The following is a 16,314-nucleotide window of genomic DNA, read 5'->3' as shown; positions in this document are numbered from 1 at the left end:
TCAGCTATACTCCAAAGTAAGATTTCCGCCCAGCCTAGTGAACAGCGTGCCCTGCGAGGGCTCAAACCACACCAGGTAGCTGCTGCTGGTAGTGCCACACCAGACCCGGCAGCCCAACCACCCCTACCACCCCGCAGGCCGCCAGAGACGCTCTCCGCTCAAAGTACTCACATGAGGACTCGCAGAAGCTGTAGAACTCGTCCAAAGGCGCGTGCTGCTGGAAACTGCGGTTCATCCGCACGAGGAAAGGCCTTACCTTGGTGAATCTGTCGCTGTGGTCCAGCTCGCTGTTTTCCGCAAAATGCAGGTACGAGAAGATCAGCTCGAACCTGTCCCTCCTGATGGCGTCCGCCACAAGATGGCAATGCGAATCGGGAGAAGTTTCCCAAAATATCCTTCTCGTGGGATAGGATATATACCCACTCAGAATCCGAATGCCCAAACACACTTCAGTTCCTGGGCCTTGAGACCCAGGCAGACATTTTTCTGCCAAGAATAACGATTGGTTTCATTAACAATAAAATTGATTATTCCTTCATCAAAAAAAAAAAAAAAAAACAACTCGAAGAGGCCTACAGGACTCAGCTTCTGGCTCCTGAGGTGCTCCATATGAGAGTTCGACACCGGCCAACTGCTGAAGTCTGACCAGATGTCCCTCTTGGTCCAGACCCGCTGTGGCCCCGCTGCCCTCCGCCTCTTCAAGGGCAGCGGTAGCTGCCAGTCCTCCTTGCCGCAGCTGCCATCATCCTCAGGCAAAACAGAGGCATACAGCACACAGCTGGGCAGGTGGGCGCCTGGTCGGACATCCTCATCTTCCAAGTTTTCATCAGTGAAGTCCCCCGCGGCACCATTGGGCGAGGCGGTGAAGATCTCCTTTCTGCGATGGCCGTACCCATCCTCCAGAGCGCTCAGAACCTCAAATAGCTTTGTGGATTTCAGGTTGGAGCAGGCACCTCCGTTAGTGGTGAAGCCACTGCCGTGACAGTAAACAGAATGAGACGATGCCCCGTTAGCACACCGCCTCACTGCAAAGCACCTAGGCTAGAACAGGATCCGGAACTTGCACCTTAGGCACAGTGCTCAGGAAGTGAATCTCCAAACACCGATTTAAACTATTTTAATGATGGGAGACCTTCTAAAGAGGCATACCACACTTTCTTTCTTCTTAAATAAATGTCCTGAACAGAGGGTCCCCTCTGGTAGTGAGTTCAGGTGTCACCATCATCACCTGGATAATGGTAACCACCAGTGGGAAGCCTGGGCCATAGAAGTGATCCCCACGAATGTCCTCTGAATTGGTGGCCCCAACAGCTCTGCTTCGTGCTGCTGTCTCACCTGTCTCTTCCTTTTCCAGTATTCATTTGGCAAATGCATTTTGCCCACTTCCCAAATTCTCAAACTCTTATTAGGTGAACTCTCGCTACCCAAGCTCAGGATCTGAACAGATCCAGACAGATCTTCAGATGGCACGTCTACACCAGACATCTCACTGCACACTCACTGCAGTCCAGACCTAATGCCACTGGAAAACACAGAAACCCCATCCCTGGACCTGCAGGAACTTAATGGATGGCAAGAGATACTCTTTCATGAGCAGGCACTGCCTAGAGGTTGGGCGTGGACACCCTCCATGCCCACCTGCTCAGGATTTGTTCTAAGTGGAAGAGACAGATGGCAGGTCAACAAGCAAGCGGCACCCCCTGAATAGCATTAGGCGGTGATGAGGGCCAGCCATCCTGGACAAGGACAGAGAATGCAGCCAAAGAGAGGACTAGGGTGCTACTCAGGTGGAGGGTAAGTCAAGGCTCATGGAGCGAATGGCCTGCAAGTGAGGGAGTGAGGCTTGCAGACAGCTGGGGACAGGGTGGCCCAAGAAGAAAAAGAGCCCAAAGGGAGATGGTACTTGCCAACAGCAAGGATGCCAGGTGAGGTGTTGGTGCAGTGGGGGAAGAACAGAGCAGAGGTGGCGGCGGGCCCTACAGTTGCAGAGGTCCTCAGCAGCACTGGGTGGAAATGGGCTGAGTATGCACAGGAAATGGTGTCTAACCGACTGGCTAGTGGGAGGGAAACAGAATAAACTCCATCACCTCACAACAGGATACACCCTAGGTCAGGGTTTTCCACATTGGCATTGCTGGCTTTTGGGGTTGGATGAGTCCTGTTGTGGGAGGCTGTCCCATGTATTATGGGATGTTTAATAGTAGAAGCATTCCAGGCCTCTACCCACCAAATACCAGGAGAACATGCATCCCTAGCTATGAAAACAAAAAATCCTCCAGGCTTTGCCAAGAGTCCCCTGGGGGCAAACTGTGCCCTGCTGACAACTGTTTCCATCAGTACCACTGCTAGAACCTACCTGAGGAGAAAATGTTGGCACCAACACTGCCTGGCATGGTAGCCATCAGTCATACATGGTTATTAAGCATGTGACATATGGCCAGTGTGACTGAGAAACTGGATTTTTAACTTTATGTAATATTAAGTTTAATTTAAATAGTCACATGCAGCTGGCTGGTGGCTACTGTGTTAGACAGTGAAGCCCTAGATGCATTAAGAACTTATTGTGAAAAGGCCAAACTGTTCAACTTTTAAAGTATATTAATGACCACAGAACAAAGAGGCCTTTCTTGTAGAAAACACAAAAACTTGAAGATGGGTAAAATGAATTACCCATGGAACTTCCAGCAAATCCATGGTAGGTGGTCTCTAAGATGTCCCCAAAGTCCCTGACCCCTAGTGTTCACACCTCTGTGTGATCTTCTCTCCTGAGGAGTCTGGGCCTCATTATTTACTTCTCATAAACTCAAAGTACTAAAAGTGATGAGTTGTTTCTTCTGGGGTCAGGCCACAAACAGATAGGCCCCACCTTGTACTTGCTTGCTCTCCCATGTCCTCATTCACTGACTCCATGGGCAGCCAGCTACAACTTTCTCAGCTACTCATGGGAGTGGTCCATAGGGCTAGGAACCAACAGAGGTCCCTGATCAGGAACCAGAGGGCACTGAGCTCTCAGTGTGACAACCACAATGACAGAACCCTGAGAGACATCGCCTCCCAATGACACCTTCAGAGGAGACCACAGCCCCTGCTGACAATATGCAACCTCAAGAGATAATGAACCACTGGAACTCAGCTGTGTCATGCCTGGATTCCTAACTGGTAGAAACAGAGAAATAATAAATGTTGTTTTAAAGTTCTAAGTTGTGGGGTAATTTGTGATGCAGCAAAAGGTAACTAATATAACATCTACACAACAAAGCGCTGAAAACAACAGTGAAAGTCATAGCTGTCATTAGATATTCAAAATGCGTACAACCAGCAAAGAACCAGTATCCAGAATATATAAAGAATACCTACAAAACAATGAGAAAAGGATAAACAACCCCAAAAGGCATTTAGATAATTAGCAAGCATTCACCTTCAGGAGCTCTCATGCACCTAGTGTTACTGAGCTTCCACTCTGAGAACAACATAGAATGTAGAGACCAGAGATTGAAGCAGACCTACATAACAGGCTAAATAGAACAGGACTGTGTGAAGACTGCACAGTGCTGCACCAGGAAACAAGGACAAATGATAAACAGTTCCACTGTGTGGAAGTGGCCACCAAGCAAACACCACTGCATAGAAGAGGGGAGGACAGAGAAATTTTAGCCATGAATGTTTATGAAGTCAATTCACACTTCTTATTGGTCCCAATAACCTCAAGTGAAAATTTAAATGGAAAATGACCTTCACTGGTAGTGCCCCCTAGGGAATAGTGGAGACCAAAAAACAAACAAACAAACAAACAAACAAAAACCTCTCAGGAGTAATATATCCCAAATAAGACTTTAAATACCTCCACTGGGAACAATTCCAAAGAACAAACTGACAATCATGGAAAAAGGAAGGTCTCAAAATAAACAAGAGAACAAAAGCACCATGAATGGGAGCCAGCAGAAACAATACACAGCAGAATCAGACCCACAGAAACTAGATACTATAAATATCAGAAAAATATAAAATAAGTACATTTAATAATCTCCAAGAAACAGCATGAAGAAGAAACAAGAAATTTAAAAACAAATAAGAATGTCGATGAGAGTTAAAAAGGACCAAATAAAATTTTGAAAAACAAAAAAAATGCAGCAGCAAATTTAAAAAAACCCCAAAACCACAAAGGAAAATAAATGTAAAGGAAACCACAAAGAAAAAAAAGACCTAAAAAAATGAGCAACAACAACAAAAACTTACCAAACTACTAAAAAACAATACCAAACAAATAAGGGGAAAAGGGAACAAATAAAATTTAAAAGAATGAAAGAGAAATAAAAAGTCATAACAAATTAAAAATTTTTTAAAAAAAACAAAAAAACAAGAGGGAAATCAACAAAACAGAAACTGGGAAGCTCCAAGCTCTCACCCGTATAGAAGTGCTAAGGAAAACCACCAGAGGCAGCCTAAAACAGTTCTGTAAGACCTCTGAAAGCAGACAAATATTTACAGCAACCAAGCAAACATTCAATCAATAAAAAGCCATCTTGGTCCTATCTGGGCAGGAAAACTAATTCACAGCTCCACCCACTGTGGATAAAAAGCCTTCAGGAAACCTACCCAATGCACACAGTAAACTCCATAGCCCACCCTACCACTGCACTTACAGTGGCATTCAGCACAAAGCACAACTATTTGCAGAGCAAAACTGGTGGTCCCATCTGGCCAAGTAATTCAGGGCACAGTCCTACCTGACTTCCTAACATTCAGTAAAACGGAGCCTTGGTCCATTAACTCTGAAAACTAGTTGATAGGTGACCTTAACCCACAGGGCCAGCCTGTCCTCTGATAAGAGAATCTTTCTTGGAGACCTAGAACCTTGGCTTCAGGCCCAAAATTTCCCCCCAGGAACTAGAGTGGTGACCTTGCCTTGCAGTTTCAATTCCTTCACCTATTTCCAGGAAGTCAAGTTGAGACTTTGACTCACAGCATTTATTCTGTCTTTTGTTAACAGAATCTTGAGTGGTAGCCTTGGCCCTTGGTTCTAAGTCTTTCCTCTCTGAACGAATGTCCAGTAGAGTCCTAGGCCCACGGCAACAAGCCTGTCTTTATGTAAAAGAAACGAATGGAGCGAAGCCTGGAAGGCCTAACAGGAATGAGTTTGCAGGCCCAAGCCCACAATGTCAAGGCCAACCAATTCGTAAGAGAAACCAGATTAAAGACCTAGGCTCTCAAAATCAAGCTTGGCCTGTGCTAACAGAAATTATTGTGGAGACATTGGCCCCAGAACCAAGCTGTCATCTCATAACAGGAGGTATAATGAAGGACTTGGTTCACGGCACCAAGACTGTCCTCCCTTAAAAGCATGTCCAATGATTACTCGGGCCAACAGCACCAAGCTTGTCTCATCCTAACAGCAAGTCCGACAAAGGCCTGGTGCCACGACACCAAGCTTCTCCCCTTTGCAAACCACTGAAAATGTGACCTTAATACACACCCCCAAGTCTTTCCCCTGGGAAGAGAATGTAGACTGGAGACTTAGAACCTTGGCACAAAGCCTGGACTTTTCTTTCCAGAACTAGAGAGGGGAGCTTGGATGCAGGACCAAGTCGTTTTCTTAGTTCCAAGGAGCAGAGTAGAGGCCTTGGCCCACAGAACATAGCCCAGCTTTCTCTAATTGAACCTTATGTGGAGGATTTGGCAAATGGCACAAAACCCATCTTCACTGATAAAGAAGTTAATAGAAGTCCATGGCTCAGACACCAGGCCTTTGCTGCATAAGGGAAAGCAGAATGGATGTTTGAAAACATGTCACCATGCCTGTTTCATTTTCAAGGGAACGCAAGTGGAAAACGTTTCCCACTCATTCAACTCTGATTTGTGCTAAAAAGTCAAGAGGAGATCTTGGCATACGTATGTCAGGTTCTACTGGCTAGCATGGAACCTGCATTGTGATAGCAGCTGCCCCACTTTTCAAGCATTCCAAATGTCCAGCTTCATTTATTGTTACTATGGTTGCATCATGAATGTGGGTCTAGATGTTCTTCTCAATGAGGATATTTGTGCCAGACACTCAGACCCCACCAACTATAGAGCAGCAACCAGTAGCCCGAGGCTACCATTCAACATTAGGGGATGGCGCCTCTTTACGGACTGCTTTACAGCAGCAAGTATGGCAAAATGCCACAGTGCGGCTTTCTAGACTGGCTTTTACGACCTGCATTACAGCAGCAACTGTCATGAAATGCCGCAATGAAGCTCTTGGGGATGGCTTTACTTTACGACATGCTTTACAGCAGCTACTGTCACATAATGCCGCAATGTGGCATTTGAGGTCCGCATTGCTGACATGCTTTACGGCAGCAAGTTTCGCAGAATCACGCAATGCTGCATTCGGGGCTGGCTCTCCTTACCAACCTGTGTGACGGCTATGGATGTCATAATTTGTTGAATTGCCAATCTTCTTGTGGCTCTCATTAATAAACTTTCTTTTCCGCAGCGGCTGCTGGAATTCTGTGGATGCGGAGGGCGGGATGCATCTGTAATTAGGGATTTTGCTCTATGGCTGCAGCAACGCTTTATCAATCTTGTTGCTTTTCAGCTGGAGTGCTGAATAATCCTTTAGAAAACTACTTGCAGCAGCATTTGCAGCTTTCAGCTTGCCTAACATGAAATTGATTTGGAGTTTGGACCCACTGCACCAACATTGTCCTCTCTGAAAAAGAAGTAGAATGGCGGCTTCAGCTATTGGTTTAAACCCTATCCTCTTCAAAGAAGAAATGGAGTAAAGACCTTGCTCAAAGGAATCAAGCATGTGTATTTAACACACACTAGAGTGAAGACTTTGACCCACAGCAGCAAGCCTGCTTTCTCTGAAATGATGTAGACTGGAGACCATGGACCTTGGCAACAGGCCTATCTTCTTTTTACAGGAATTAGAGTGGAGACATTCACCCATTTCACAAAGCCCATGCCATCCTGAGAAACACTTGAGTTGAGACCTAGAACCTTGGCCCCAAACTTGGCCTGCTCTATCTAGAACCAGAGTAGAGAGCGTGGCTTGCATTACCAAGCCTTTTCATTATTTTTGGGAATTGCAGTGAAGACACTGGCCCACTGCATCGATCCTGACTTGTCCTAGCAGACCGTAAGTGGAGGACTTATCCCACAGTTCTAAGCCTCTCCCCTCTGAACAGGATGGAGTGGAGGCCTACACCCACAGCAACAAGACTGTCTTTATATAGGGAAAGTAGAATGGAGACTTAGGCACATGACACCAAGCCTGAACTCTCCTCACAAAAACTAGAGTGCAGGCCTAGGGTCCCAAGGTCAAGACTGTTTAATTGAAAACAGACTAGACCAAATACCTATGCACATTGCAGCCAACCAAGTCCCTATTAACAGAAACTAATGTAGAGTTCAAAGTCCACAGAACAAAGCTGTCTAACCCTAAGAAAAAGAAGAGGAGAGGGAAAAAATGGCATTGATGATAGAGGCTCTGTTCATCCTTCTGGTGGCCAAATGAAAATTGTGACAGAAACAAGGAGCGAACAGCAAGGAAAAATCTCCTGGGATCTAGATGGACAAGCCATACAACTAGGGAGAAATCTAAGAAATCATCTTGCAATAGCAGAAGGTAGGACAAGGTGAGGATACAAGCCTGCCCAGTCCCGAGCGGCTGAATGAAACGGAGGCTGCAGCAGCGGCAGTGGCAACTGGCAACTGCAGACGCCTCTTTAAGTGGCCGTGTCTATGAGCAGACTTTCATCATGATGGACCGGCTTGCTCTGAGCTCCAGTGCCAGTTCGGCTGTGCAGGTGGATAATGAGTTGTCAGAGTGAGGACCTAGGCAAGACTCGAGCTGTGCAGAAGTACTGGTGGTATCCATTGTTCCTCTGTTGAGCCGTCCCCTCTCTCAGTGTGTGGATGCAGCGCCGCCATAGGGGAGATATCATCAAACTGGGTAACATAGGTCGCTCTACCTAAAGGATTCCCTGAAACTCTGCCTCCCCCAACTTGCAGCCTCACCCAAGCACATCCAGGTATATCTTCAATGAGTCAGGTGCTCCTTGCTGAGTAGCACCTAGGCTCAAACTAGAGGCAGCTAGCCTCAGTTTCTGGTGTGGTTTCTTGAGACAACTATAAGCACAGCATCTGTGGATTGCTTGCTGAATCTTAACAGGTGGCCCTGGAGGGGCACAGGCTTAGACTAAAATTGGCCTGCAGCTGAAACCCTGTCAAGATTGTGCCACTGGACACCTACTTCACAAAGCCACACTAATAAGACCGGGAGGCTTAGGAGCTTTGTTTAGTACATAGAAACAGACATAGAAAGGCAGTCAAAATAGGAAGACAAAAAAGCAGAAATCATATAGAGAGAACAGAACAGAGATCCAGAAATAATAGAGTCAAGCAATCTAACATATGCAGAGTTCAAAAACTGATTATAAAGATACTCAATGAACTTAGGGGACGTGTAGATGAATTAAGTGAGAACTTTAACAAAGAGATAAAAACCATAAAAATGGAAATGGAAATTACAAAAAGGAATCAGTCTGAAATGAAGAACACATTATCTGAGATAAGAAGTATATGAAATGGAAAAGTGAATAAAGAGGATCAAATAACCTATATAGAAGATGAGAAAGGTAAGGACACTCGATCAGAATAGCAAGAAAAAAGAAGCCAAGACTATAATAATAATATAAGGAGCCTATGGGACACTATTAAATATAAAAATATTGATGTCATTGGGGTACCTGAAGAGAGAGAACAAGAAGTTGAATATATATTTGAAGAAATGATAATGGAAACTTCCCTAATCTAGTGAAGGAAATAGACATACAACACCAAGAAGCTCAGAAAATCTCAAAAACCAGGAACCTAAAGAGGCTCACATCAAGACACATAAAGCAAAGGGATTAAGAGGTACAAATGGATAGCTGCAGAATAGACATGGAGATGTAGAGTAAAATGTAGATTAAAATGCCAAGGCTAACTAGAAAGAGAGAATCTTAAAAAGCAGCAAGAGAAAAGCAGTTAATTACCTACAAGGAAACTCCCATAAGACTGGCAGCTGATTTCTCAAAAGAAACTATGCAGGACAGAAAGGCTTGGCAAAAAATATTTGACGGGATAAAGACCCAGGATCTACAACGAAGAATAATTTATCTAGCAAAGCTATCATTTAGAGTTGAAGGACAGATAAAGAGCTTCCCAGACAAAAATAAGTTAAAGGAATTTATCATCACCAAGCCAGTATTATAGGAAATGTTAGAGGGACTTCTTTAAGAAGAAAAAACATGTATCGAAAATATGAATAAAAAATGGTAACAACTACATTCCTATAAATAAGTACCTTAAATGAAAAAGAATTAAGTGCTCCATCCCAAAGATAGAATGACTGAATGGATAAGAAAACAAGACTCCTACCTCTGCTACCTACAATAGACTCACCAGATTAAAAGACACACACAGACGAAAAGGAAGAGGATGGAAAAAGATATTGCCTTGATGGACCTTGAGGATATTGCACTGAATGAAATGGGTTGGATAGAGAAAGACAAATATCACATGTGTTCACATACATGTGTAATCTAAACAAAATCAACAACAACAACAAAAGTGGAAATAAACTCATAAATACAGAGAATATTTAGAGAGATACTAGATGGGAGGGGGTTTGGAGGACCCCCACCCCCCCAAAAAAGCAAAGGGATTAAGAGGTACAAATGGATAGCTGCAGAATAGACATGGAGATGTAGAGTATAGCATGGAGAAGATGGTTAATAATATTGTAATAAATATGTAAGGGGGAAGAGGGGTACTAGATTTAGTGGGGTGATTACTTTGCGAGTTATGTGGATGTCTGATCACTATGTTATACAACTGAAACTGGTATATTATTGTATGCCAACTGAAGAGGAAAAAAACTCATTGAATTGTACAATGTGAATACAAGCAACTAATTGTCTATTATATTTCAATAAAGACAAAAAGAAGAAGAAGAACAGAGGCCTCAGTTCATAACATCAATACTGTCCTTTCTTAAAATGGTGTAGAATGGAAACCTGGGCCCATGACACAAAGCTAGTATCTTCCTAACACTAAGTACAAGGAAGGCCTGGTCTCAAGGCACCAAGCTTGTCATCCTTGAAAACTAGGAGATTGGAGACCTCAACTCTCAGGGCCAACCTGTCCTCTGGTAAGAGAATCTTTCTTGGAGACCTAGAACCTTGGCTCCAGGCCTGGACTTTTCTATTAGGAATAAGAGGGGTGATTTTGGCTTGCAGTTCCAATCTCTTCCACTATTTCCAGGAAGTAGAGCTGAGACCTTGGCCCACAGCATTTATTCCATCTTCTTCTAACAAAAACTGAAGTTGTGGCATGGGCTCAGGGTTCTAAGCCAGTCCTCTCTGAATGAATGTTGATTGGAGTTCTAGGCCCACAGCAAAAAACCTGTCTTTATGTAAGAGAAACTAGAATGGAGATTTTGGACCACGGCACCAACACTGGAATTTCTAAGAGAAATTAGTTGGCAGCCCCAGCCCTACAATGCCATGACCATCTAATTTGTAACAGAGACTAGACTCAAGATCTAGGCCCACAAAACCCAGTCTGGCTCCTCGTAATAGAAACTATTGTGAAGACATTGACCCACAGAACCAAGCCGTCATCTCATAACAGGAGGAAGAATGGAAGACTCAGCTCACTGCACCAAGACTATTCTCCCTTAAAAGTATGTTCAGTGGAAACTTGGGACGGTGGCACCAAGCTTGTCTCATCCAAACAGTAAATTCAACAAAGGCCTGGTGCCACAACACCAAGCTTGTCTTCTTTGCAAACTACTGGAAAGATGACCTTAACCCACAGCACCAAGTCTTTCTTCTGGTAAGAGAATGTAGACTGGAGACTTAGCATCTTGGCACAAAGCTTGGGCTTTTCTTTTAGGAATTAGATTGGGGGTGTATGACCAAGCCTTTTCCCTCTTTCCAGGAAGTAGAGTGGAGACCGTGGCCCACAGAATCTATCCTAACTTTTCCTAACAGACCCTTATGTGAAGGACTTTGCACATGGTGTCATGCCCATCTTGGTTGAAAATGAAGCAAATAGAAGTCCATGGCCCAGGACCCAGGTCTTTGCCTGGATAAGGGGAAGTAGAGTAGATGTTTGAAAACACAACACCATGCCGGTCTCATTTTAAAGGCAATTTGAGTGGAAAAATGTTTCCACCTCACTCAGGCCTGGTTTGTTCTAAGAAGTAGAGTGGATACCTTGGAGTACAAATGTTAGCTTCCTATCTGCTGGTATGGAACCTGCATTGTGACAGTGGCTGCCATAGTCTTCAAGTTTTCCAAAGGTCAAGCTTCATTTATCAGTTCTATAGTTGCATCATGAGCGTGGTTCCGGACCTTTTCCTCAATGAAGCTATGTGTGTTGGACTCTTAGATGCCACCAGATGCAAAAGTGCAATGGTCACCAAAGGCTACCATGCAACATTAGGGGCTAGCTCTCTTTAACAGACTGCTTTACAGCAGCAACTGTGGGCTGGCTCGCATGGTGAATGCAATGCTGCATTTGTACCTGGCTTCGTTATGAACCTGTTTGATGGCTATGGCTGTTGCAATTTGTTGCATATCCAACCTAATTGTGTCTGTCGTCAATAAACTTTCTTTACTACAGCAACTGCTGGAATTTTGTGATAGCGAATGTCAGGACACATCTTCATTAGGGATTTTGCTGTATGGCTGTGGCAATGCTCTTTCAATCTTCTTGCTTTTTGGCTGGAGTGCTGGGTCATCCTTTAGAAAACTGCTCTACAGCAGCATTTGCAGCCTTTGACCTGTGTTTGCTGAACATGAAGTCGATTTGCGTTTTTGGCCTACTGCACCAATCTTGTCCTCTTTTAAAAGGAAGTAGGTTGAAAACATTGGCCACTGGTTTTTGCACTATTCTCTTCAAAGAAGTGGGGTAAAGCCCTCGATCAAAGGAACCAAGCACGTTTGTTTAACACACACTCGAGTGGAGACTTTGATCCACAGTAGCAAGCCTGCTTTTTCTGAAACAATGTAGTTTTGGGGCTCCATAGACATGGCTCTCTGCAAGGGGCCCATTTCCTTTTAACAGGAACTGACATGGAGACCTTCATCCACCTCTCAAATACAGTGCCATCCTGAGAAACACTAAAGTTGATAACTAGAAGCCTAGCACCAAGATTGGTCTGCTCTATCAGGAACCAGAGTGGAGAGCATGGCTCTCATTACTAAACCATTTCATTATTTCCAAGAATTACAGTGAAGACATTAGCCCATAGAATTTAGCCTGTCTTGTCCTAACAGACCTAACTGTCTTGTCCTACGGTTCAAATCCTATACACTCTGAACAGGAAGTTGAGTGGAGGGCTTTACAGCAACAAGACTCTCTTCATGTAAGAGAAACTAGAATGGAGACTTAGGCGCATGGAACCAAGCCTGGATTCCTCACAGAAACAAGAGTGTAAACCTAGCCTCTTAAAGTCAGGACCATCTAATTTATAGTAGAGTAAACCAAACACCTATGCACACTACAGCCAACTTAGCTCCTATTAATGGAAACTAATGTGGAGTTCATAGTCCACAGAATAAAGCTGTCTACTCTTAACAAAAGAATGGAGGCCTCAGTTCATGGCACCAAATACTGTCCTCCCTTAAATTAATGGATAATGGATACCCGAGCCCAACACAAAGCCAGTATCTTTCTAACACTAAATACAAGGAAGACCTGGTCCCAAGGCACCAAACTTGTCGTCTTTGAAAACTAGGAGATTGGAGACCTCAATTCGCAGGGTCAGCCTGTCCTCTGGTAAGAGAATCTTTTTTGCAGACCTAGAACTTTAACTCCAGGTCTGGATTATTCTATAAGAAACAAGAGGGGTGACCTTGGTTGGAATATCAATTCCTTCCCCTATTTTCAGAAAGTAGAGCTGAGACTTTGGCCCATAGCAGTTATTCCATCTTCTTCTAACAGAACCTGAAGTGGTGGCCTGGGCCCATGTTTCTAAGCCTGTCCTATCTGAATGAATGTCGAGTAGAGTCCTAGGCCTACAACAACAAGCCTGTCTTTATATAAGAGAAACTAGAATGGACTAGAATGGAGACCATGGCACTAAACCTGGAATTCCTAATAAGAATTGGTTTTCAGCTCCTTGCCCACAATATCAAGACCATCAATTTGTAACATAGACTAGACTGAAGACCTATTGTCCACAGCACCCAGTCTGGCCACTCTTAAAAGAAAATATTGTGAATACCTTGGCCCATAGAACCAAGCTGTAGTCTCAAATCAGGAGGCAGAATGAAGGACTTGGTTCACAGCAACAAGGCTGTCTAAACCATGTACAAGAGTGATGTCAGAAACATGGCAGAATGAGAGATGTCCTCAGATTTCTCTCCACAAGAAAACAATAAACCAAACATCTAAAACTCAACAAAAAACACCTAACCTGCACAGAAGCATGTCTGAGCAAGGAATTTGCATATAAGAGCTACCACAGGTCAGAACTCTGGGAGTCAGGTGGTAGACTAGGAGAAACAAAGAAGCTTCCTCTCACAGCCAGAGTTCCTGGCAGGAGGAGGGGGATGGAAGAAGTTCTGACAGGTTCCCTGAACAGCCCTGCCTGAGAGAGCTGTATGCAGTGGCAGGCCAAGGATCAGGGCTGAACACAGAGAAGTGGGGATGGCAGAAAAGTGGGAATGTCAGAGAAGCAACAGCTGATGATTACCATCCATGGTTCCAAAACTCGAGGCTGAGCTGCAGCCCACATCCCCCAACCCAGAGGTCCCCCTACCCATATCTTCCAAGACCGAACATCATGGAAGTCCACAGGAATTTGAGCAAACACTACCAAAACTGAAACTGTCGCTAACACTGACAGGGACTAAGGCTGAGTGTAGTGAGCATGACTGAATATTTATAAGAGGGAAAAAAAAGGCATTTAAGACTTTATATAAAGCAGGGATCCAAGAGGATTAGAAGCCACCTACTGGAAACTAAAAGAAAAATGTCATCTTAGCAACAGGCTAAAGACTTACCTTTATACAATAAATCTTCTTTCTGGAAAACAAGGAGAATATACTTCCATAACAGCCCAGGCAAAGAAATAGCCCATTAAACACCATATACAACCTAGGTGATAAAGCAGCTCAGAAAGAAAGAGAAAAATCTCCAGAAAATAAGTTTAAAAATGTAGAAATATGAGACTTAAATGACAGAAAATTCAGGAAAATTTCAGGTACTTCTGAAAAAAATCAATGAAATCCAAAATAATTCATGTCAACAATTCCAAGAATTGAAAAAACAACTAGATCATCAGAATAAGTTTTTAGCAAGCAAATTAAAATCCTCAAAAAGAAACAAATAGAACTTCTGGTGATAAAGAACACACTGAAAGAGATGAAAAATGAAATAGCAAGCTTGGAAATAGCGTTGACCACATGGAGGAAATAATCAGTGATATCAAAGACAGAAATATAGAAATAAATAAGAAGGAAGAAGAGAGAAATCAAAGAATGAAAAATAATGAAAGAGAAATACAAGAACTAGCTAATACCATCAGGAGAGGAAACAAGAATAATGGGCATTCTTGAAGGGGAGGAAAAGGAGCAGGGATTAAAAAGTATTTTCAGACAAAATACTTTCAATCAAAATAGTTGAGAATTTCCCAAATCTAAGAAATAAACTAGAGCTTGGAATTCAAAAAGTCTACAGAACACCCAATTGTCTCAACCCCAAAAGGCTTTCTCCAATACATATTGCATTAAAATTATCAAAAATCAATGACAAAGAAAGAATTCTCAGGGCAGCCAGGGAGAAGAAGATGGTAACCTATACAGGAAAACCCATTGGATTATTATTGGACTTCTCAGCACACACTTTATGAGCCCGAAAGGAATGGAATCAAATATTCAAACTATTAAATGAAAGAAACTACCAGCTAAGAATAATGTATCCAGCTAAGCTCTCATTTAGATATGAAAGAGAAATAAAAATCTTTCCAGACATATAAAATGGTAGGGAATTCTCCACTATAAGGCCTGCATTACAGGAAATACTGCAAAGGGTCAGCTCACCTAAAACAAAATGACAAAAAAATACATAATTATGGGTTAGGTGACTAGCAGATAGAAGCAGAGGAAGGCAACCCTTACTAAGAACGGGACATTATAAGCTCAAACAATAAAAAGAGATTTGCTATAACAAGATAGTAATGAATGTTTAGCATACATAGGGACAATTTGAGACAACATGACTAAAAAGGGAGGATTCAAAGATCCAAATTCACAAAGGGAATGGAGATAAAGCATGTGCAGAAAAAAATGGATGACTGTCATTTACATATTCATAATGGTAACCACATGACAAAGATTCAGAACTGAAGTATATAAATAAAACAAGAAAGACCAGAGGGAAAACCCACAAAAGCCAACCAAAATAAGGAAAACAGAAACACAGGGACAAGGAAGCGATGGAAACACCGAGCTACCAGAAAGCAAAAGATAAAATGGCTATAAGAAGACTTCATATTTCAATAATCACCCTAAATATAAATGGACCGAACTCACCAATAAAAAGTCACAGAGTTGCAGAATGGATTAAAACACAAAACCCAACCATATGCCTCCAGGAGACACATCTCAGCTCCAAAGACAAATATAGACTCGAAGTGAAAGGGTAGAAAATGATATTTCAAGCAAATGGCGTTCAGATAAAAGCGGGAGTAGCCATACTAATATTGGATGAAATAGACATCAAAATAAAAAAGGTAAAGAAAGATACTGAGGGCGCTTCATAATGATAAAAGAAATCATGCACCAAGAAAACATAACACTTACTAATATCTATGCTCCCAATTATGGAGCCCCAAAATATATAAAGCAATTACTAACAGAACTAAAGAGAGGAACAGACCAAAACACTATCATAGTAGTGGACCTAAATACCCCACTGTTGAATATGGACAGATCATCCAAACAGAAATCAATAAGGAAATAACATCCTTACATGACACATCAGACCAACTGGATATAATTGACATTTACAGAGCCTTTCATCCCAAAATAGCTGGTTATACATTTTTCTCTAGTGCACATGGGGCATTCTCAAGGATTGACCACATACTGGGACACACAGATAGTCTCAACAAATATAAGAGGGGTGAAATCATAATGCTTTGAAGCTAGAGATCAACTGTAAAAAGAAAGTGGGAAGAACCACAAATACATGGAGATTAAACAACATGCTACTGAAGAATAATTGAGTCAGGGACGAAATAAAAATAAGGATCAAGATATACATAGAAAC

General features: G+C 42.8%; 1 pseudogene; it reads right to left on the bottom strand.

Annotated features, from left to right (window-relative positions):
• On the bottom strand, positions 1–1,485 carry LOC102885126 (annotated as a pseudogene).
• Positions 1,486–16,314: the final 14,829 nt, after the last annotated feature.

Source organism: Pteropus alecto, unplaced genomic scaffold (assembly GCF_000325575.1).
Source record: "Pteropus alecto unplaced genomic scaffold, ASM32557v1 scaffold159, whole genome shotgun sequence".
Classification (NCBI taxonomy): domain Eukaryota; kingdom Metazoa; phylum Chordata; class Mammalia; order Chiroptera; family Pteropodidae; genus Pteropus; species Pteropus alecto.
Note: the sequence above shows the minus strand (reverse complement) of the source record. Positions and strands in the feature narration are given on the sequence as shown.